At 47.3% G+C, this 7,135-nt stretch overlaps 1 long non-coding RNA gene across 1 annotated transcript; it reads left to right on the forward strand.

Moving 5' to 3' along the window:
- The first annotated feature begins 1,350 nt into the window (after positions 1-1,350).
- On the forward strand, positions 1,351-3,602 carry LOC122474514. The gene is made up of 2 exons (XR_006294923.1): positions 1,351-2,268; positions 3,429-3,602. It is a non-coding gene; the product is annotated as an uncharacterized LOC122474514 (long non-coding RNA).
- The last annotated feature ends 3,533 nt before the right edge of the window (positions 3,603-7,135 follow it).

Below are 7,135 nucleotides of genomic sequence, written 5' to 3' on the forward strand. Positions count from 1 at the left end.
GCTGGCCTCCTCGCTACCCTTTCCTCCCCCCATTGGGGCAGCACGACTCGGGCCACCCCTGGCTGCTGTGCAGATGCCAGTCATGGGTGAGTACTCCGTGCGCTCCACAGCAAATCTGGCTTCTCGGCTCCTTTCTGAGCACCTCTTCCACCCAGAAGTCCTCCCAAAATGCTGCCCCGCTTCCAGGCCCAAGCTCAAGTTTACCCTCCTCTAGTTTCTTGCTCCCTTCAGCCCTCCAAACGACTGTCTCGACTCTGGCATTTGTGGCAGGTGCACTGCGAGAGCTGGAAGGGCAGTGCACCTGCGACCGTGGGGGCAAACGCTAGGCGGTCAGCGCTCGGGGCTTTCTTTCGACTTCAGCCCTTGAGTACGGAGGTGCAGCGGCCTGCAGAGTAGCGCGGACCCACCCGCAGGGGCCCGGCCGCGGGGCTGCAGGGAGCAGCGCGGACCCACCCGCAGCGGTCCGGCCCGGGGGATGCAGGGGCCTGGCCCGGGAAAGTCGCAGCGCGCCTGAAGGATCTACGCTTGAGGCCGACTTTGAAGTGCAAAGACTAACGCTCGCTTTGAAAAGCGTTCGAAGACAAAAAATCTCCGAAAGCTGGGGCAGCCTGCATACACCGCGCCGCCGCCACAGACGGCTACACTGAGGCACCGAAGCAGCCCGCCCGGCCTCTGCCCCGCACACGGCCGCCCCGCGCGCTCTCGGTGCCACGTGACGGCGCCCCTCCATCACGCGCGGGGGGCGGGGCGCCGCCGCCACTCTCTCGCTCGTCCAATAGGAAACGGGGAGCGGGTGGGGAAGGCGGGCCCCCCCGCCCCTCCGCCGTCCGCCCAGCGCGGGGCGGGCCCAGCCGCCACCCACCAGTGGGGTCCCGACGAGCCTGGCTGGGCCGCGGCGAGGGGGCGAGGCGCATGTCAGTCAGGCAGTCCGGCCAATGGATTCGCGCGCTGCCCTTGTGCCCGCCCCCGCCTCGGCCTCCCGGCGCCCGCGCTGCCTTCCCTCAGGCCGCCACGGCCCGCCCGCCCGCCCGCGCCTCCATCCGGGTCCTCGCGCGCGGCTCTCGGGCGGCGGCGGGCGGTGGGCGCGAGGGCTGGGCCGTCCCCGCGGAGGGCGGCGGCGGGCGGCGGCCTCTTCTGTGAGCTCGAGGTGGGTACGAAGATGGACGGCGAGCGTGGGCCTGTCGCCATTTTCCTTCCCTCCGAATCCTAGGGCGGTAAAAGAGGGCAGCGCTGCGGGCCGGCCGGCGCGGGCCTGTGGCCAGGCTGGGCGGGTAGCAAGCGGGGGCCGTGGCGGCGGTGGCGGCGGCGGCGGGCGGGCGGGCGAGCGAGCGAGCGGGGGATGGGCGCCGCGTGGCGCGGACGGCCGGCCCCAACCCCCTCCGCTTCCCGCCCAGCGCCTCACGGACCGGGGGGAGGGGTCATTCTTCACATTCTTCACCCCGCCCCTCCCCCTGCTTCAATCAAACTTGGGCGGGGGAAGTCCCGCCCCCGGGCCGCGCCCATTGGCCGGCGCCGCCTCCCGCTGTGGCGTGACTGGCTCTGGGCACAGCTAGGTCTCCCTGACGTCACCTCCGCTATCAGGTTTGTGGGCCGGGGAGACCTTGGCCTTGGGGGCTGGGATGCAGGAGGAAGGTAGGAAGTGCGGGGGGAGGGCCGGCGCGGGCGGGCGCAGGCGGGCCCTGGGCTGGCTCGCTGCCCCTAATCCGCCCGGCCGGGCGCCGCCTCGGTCCCGGAGCAGCTGTGCGGCCGGCTCCGCTGCGGCGGCCGTCCTTGGCGAGGGAGCGGGGCGGGCGGCGGGAGGAAGCGGGCTCCCGGGAGACGGGCTCGTGCGCGGCGACCTGGGCCACCGCCAGCGGCCGCAGCCCTGAGTCGGGGCTGGTCGCCCTGCAGGCGGGCCGGCCGGGGCCCGTCCCCGGCGCGCTCCGGTGAGGAATGCGTAACCTTTCTGTCCTTGGCCAGCAGTGGCCTTCCGTCTCCAACTTTTACAGTAGGGCCTGGCCCCCTGCCTTCCGTGTCAGGGGAGGGCGTGTGCTCCTTTCCAGCCCTTCTTTCTCGGATAGACTTCTCGCTCGCGAGAGGCTCGGCCGGCGGGAAGAGGCGGTGGGAGGCCGTGAGTGTTACGTTCCTGCCGCAAATTAGGAGACGATGAGTTTTCCTTTTTTAGCTTTGCTGGTAAATACTGCTGCCTTGGCCCTCAGTTCCTAAAGTGAAAACCTCGGTTAGCAGTCCCCGCACTTCCTTCTGTTGGCCTGAGAATCATGCAATAATGTAAGGAGATTTAGGGTCAAATTTTAGATTTGTATGTAGTTTAGAAAATAATCGTATCCAGGTTTTTGTGCTGAATGGAGTTTAGGTTCATTTACAGTATGTTCAGGGAGTGTGTAGTTAAGGAAGTGAAAACTTGTAAGATACTTCGGGTTTTGTGAGGGTGTTTGATTTATTATACACAGTTGCTCAAAGTGTTGTCTTGAAACTTGTGAGTTTTTTGAGAGACAAATCTCTCCCATTTCTCCTGAATTCAGTTATAATTAAATAGTATTTTTAAATGTGTTGCTTGGGTACAGGCAATTATGGTTGATAGTGGGAAAAGTAATGCGTTTGGGTAGTTACTTTGCAGTGATAGCTAGGAGATCCTTTTCTTCATGTTGAAAGGGGCCGTTCGTCCTTCCCTCTTCACTAAATTGAAGCTCTGTTAAATTTGAGAGACTGGAGAATTATGCAGGTGTGAGGGAAACAGAACACCTGTTCAGAAATGAGAGGAAATTTGCAAACGACGGAATCCAGACTTCTAGAATGAAGAGATCAATATTATACAAAGTAGTCTCAAATGGTTAACTCTTTAAGGGCATTTTATTTTTATCATGAACTAGTATTTCTTGCTTTAGAGTACAGCACACTAGATATTTGTGCTTTTTTTTTCAATAGCTAATACAGTAATAGCTTTACTAATAGTGGGAATTGTTTTGTATTAAGAGCTCTACACCATTGTTTCAAACTGTAGGTGTTGACTCCTTGGGTCATGAAACCTCTTTAGCGGCTAGTAGTCAGAATTTTAAAAAACCAGAATAGAAAATATTCGTGTGTTACATGAAACTTGATTCAGTTCTGTGCATATATATATTTTTCCCCCCAAATCTTTTTCTGAGGGTGTCAAAAAGGTTTGAAAGACAGTACTTCTCAAAGATATTTTTCTCCCTTACAGGACTGGTCTTCTGCAAGGAATACTAAAAGCCCTGTTCATTTATATTTGGTGGAGGGTGGTCCCCTTAACTCTTACTTTCAGGAGTTAGGAACATAGATTTGTCACCAATGACCCGATACGTTTTAATCATTTAGAATTTTTAATATTCTGAGAAGCTTTTATTTAGACAGTAGGATCTCAGGATATTAATTCCAGTGATTTTTTTTTTTTTTTTCCCCATGTCTAGATGAGAGTAGAAGAATTTGGATCCCCAGTAATGAGTTGTCAACATTGCCTCATGTGACCTCAGGACTGGAGTAAAAGGAGGCCTGGTCACTCTTGCCCTTTGCCTGTTTGGGTGTTCTAAGCATTGCACAATCACTTAAGAGTGGACTTCATTAAATAATCAGATAAAACGAGACTCCTGACCCCTTTTTTTGGTGCCAAATCTTTGAAATCTAGAGTGTATTTCCGGGTTGCAGCACATCTGGGCTAGTTGCATTATTGTGCTCAGGAGTGACAAGTGGTTGATGGCTACCGAATGAATAATGCAATTCTAGTGGATTGTCTATCTGCTTTTTAAAAATTAGCTTTCTCTAGCTGTTTGCAGTTTCATATCAGCAGAAATGTTCCCTGTCTCTACAGCTTCATCTCAGATGTGGGGAAATTGCATTAGGTGATTTCTTAGGCTCTTTCTAGGTCTAAGATGTATGTATTCTGAGTCAGCTGACAACTACACTTTTGTGAAGTGTTACTTTTGTTGCTCTAAGAATATTTTAAGAGACTTTTAGATGATCTGTTTTAAAATGACATGTTAATGATGAATATGATTTGGGAGTATTTTGTTCTGTTAAGTAGTCATTATTTTTTGCTTTGTGTCAGTATTCATATATCAGGAAGTTATATACCAGCTTTCTGTTCACTTAGGAGGTGTTCTCTCCTCCCCCAGTAGTTTTTATTTGGTCAATTACATGATAACTTAATGTATAGGAGGGAGCGTGTTTTCTTAGAATTCACTTTTGTACATTGTAGACTATGAATTGTCTACCTAAAATATAGATAATTATAGGAGACTGGAATCTAGATTTAAAAACCAGAACCTACCAGAACCTTTTCTGACTTTTGTGGATGTGTAAAGAATACAGTGATTTTTCAGTTTGGGAACATATCAGTATAATGAAAGGAAGACAGCAGATTCTAAAGGATTGAGAAATAATGGTGTATATATGAGGACTGTCGAGCAGAACAAGTCACCCAAGTGGAACACTGCCTCACCCTTAATATTTGCATAACATTGTAGGACTTATAGCAGAATTTTTGTAAGTATACAGGTGTAGCATAGAATGCAGTTGTGGTAGCAGGGAGCTTGGCCCCAAATTAACACTCTGCATTGGAAAATTTACAAAGGAATACCAGGAATTGAGGTAGCATTAGTTACCTTTTTAAAAAATTTCAGAAAATGAGATATTGCAAGAAGAAGATACAATCAAGAACATCTATGTACCTGCTGTATATTTAAGTGAATGAAAAGGTATTGTTTTGGAAAATAAGACCAAGTATTTTGCTACATAGAATTTGACATGGATCCTCAGTACAGTGTTTGGTAGAATAAAAAATTGAGATGTTAGATTAGAATTAGGTTAATTTTCTTTTCTTTTCTTTTCTTTTTTAATTTTTTTAACGTTTTTTTATTTTTGAGACAGAGAGAGACAGAGCATGAACGGGGAAAGGTCAGAGAGAGAGGGAAACACAGAATCTGAAACAGGCTCCAGGCTCTGAGCCGTCAGCACAGAGCCTGACGCGGGGCTTGAACTCACGGACCGCGAGATCATGACCTGAGCCGAAGTCGGCCGCTTAACCGACTGAGCCACCCAGGCGCCCCTAGAATTAGGTTAATTTTCATTAGAAAAACATATCTAAAAACATCTTGTCAATTTCACATGTCAACTTATGTTGATGGAGTGATCCCTTGCTAAATGCTGCGTATCCTCTGCCAAAGGAATGGAAATAATGTTTTTACTATTCAACCAGCATCATCAGATAAATAGCTTCATTAATATTCAACTGGATATTCGAAATCAAAGGAAATCTTTATGAAGTAGTCAGTATTCTATTTGGTTACAAGTGAAACTGAATGATGGGCGTGAAGGAAATGTTTTACTTTATTTGTATGGAGGTTTGGCAAAAATGAAATTTATACAACTGTAGATGGCATCTGAATACATTTTTTTTTTAATATGAAATTTATTGTCAAATTGGTTTCCATACAACACCCAGTGCTCATCCCAACAGGTGCCCTCCTCAGTGCCCATCACGCACTTTCCCCTCCCTCCCACCCGCCATCAACCCTCAGTTGAATAAAAGTTTTTTAAAAATAAACTTTCTGAGCTACTTTGATAGTATGTAAATTAAGGTCTGGGAAACTAGACTTCTAGAAAGTCAACTTTTTTTTTTTTTTTTAATATTGTGAGAGAGCGCAAGCAGGGGAAGGTCAAAGAGGGGAACTGAGGATCCGAAGCAGGCTATGTGCTGACAGCACAGAGCCCGATGGGGGGCTCGAACTCATGAACCATGAGATCATGACCTGAGCCAAAGTTTGTGCTTAACCGACTGAGCCACTCAGGCACCCCTAGAACATGAACATTTTAGCTCAAGTTCAAATTCTTAATAGGTATGAAGTATGTCAGAGGTAGAGTAGGCCTGTTACTGAACTGAGTTTAGCATATTTTAAGAATTTAGAAGCTAGTTTGTTTAAAATACTATATTTGTAAAATTGATAAATGCAGAAGTGAAATTTACATATTTTACTTCATTAATATGTAGCCTTCAGAATGTGTATTCAAATGTGTTTTTCAAACTATGATGCTTAACCTTTTGGTCGTACACTTTCTTGCAAATGTTGATAAGAGCTATAGATTATTGCAGAAAAATTGTATATACAATTTCTGGGGGTTACTGTAGCCCTTTTTGAAGCCTGTTATGGATGCAGGTTAAGAACCCTGACTTTAGGCTGTTGACTATACAAGTAGTGTGTTAAATAGTATGACATAATATCATACACTGTCATTTACTGAAATAAGTGGATTTTAAAAATAAGTATAGATATAGGCAAACAAGCTTATTCATAATAACTAGATTTGCCTCTTCATAGCACATTGTAAATTGACAAAGCAAGTTTTACATTGAACATAAGTATTTCTATCACGAGTATATCTAGCAAAAGGAACTTTCTCTGAGACAGTTTCTCAAATTGATACAATTTGGTAAAAAGGAAGAGTTACTTGTTGAGTACTTCTGGGTCATTAAGGTGCTTTGCACATGTTCCCAGTTCGTAAAACAACCCGCATGAAGTGTGCGTGTTCGTTCTCTAACCTGAAATAAGAGAATTAAACCTTGAGGAGGTTACGTAATTTACCCAAAAACATAGTCACTGAGTACCTGCTTGACCCCAAAGCCATTGGCCTGAATTCCTTCCCTATACTGCTATGTTGTGCTAAAATCAGTTTCTTAAAATACATTTTGTCCAAGTTCAATTGTGACTTTTAATCATAATTTTTATTTTTTAAAACTTTATATTTTGAGAGAGTATGTGTGTTAGCAGAGGAGGGGCAGAGAGAGAATCCAAAGCAGGCTCCTCACTGCCAGCACTGAGCCTGATGTAGGGCTCAAACTCCCAAAACCATGAGATCATGGCCGAAGCTGAAACCAAGCCTGATGCTCAACCGACTGAAACACCCAGATGCCCCAATCACAGTAATTTTTAATGGGTGAGGGGTATCAAGCTACAGATTGAGATAGGATGTGAATAAGCATAGAAAGTGGATATATAAGTGTTACTTCCCCAGAAATTTATCTGAAAGATCAAATTCACATAGTTTTAGCTAATAGCATCTTGTCCAAGAATGTTTTAGTTAACAGTCCAATAATAACAGGTATTATTATGTACTTGGCATT

The sequence above is a fragment of the Prionailurus bengalensis genome, chromosome D4 (genome assembly GCF_016509475.1).
Source record: "Prionailurus bengalensis isolate Pbe53 chromosome D4, Fcat_Pben_1.1_paternal_pri, whole genome shotgun sequence".
Classification (NCBI taxonomy): domain Eukaryota; kingdom Metazoa; phylum Chordata; class Mammalia; order Carnivora; family Felidae; genus Prionailurus; species Prionailurus bengalensis.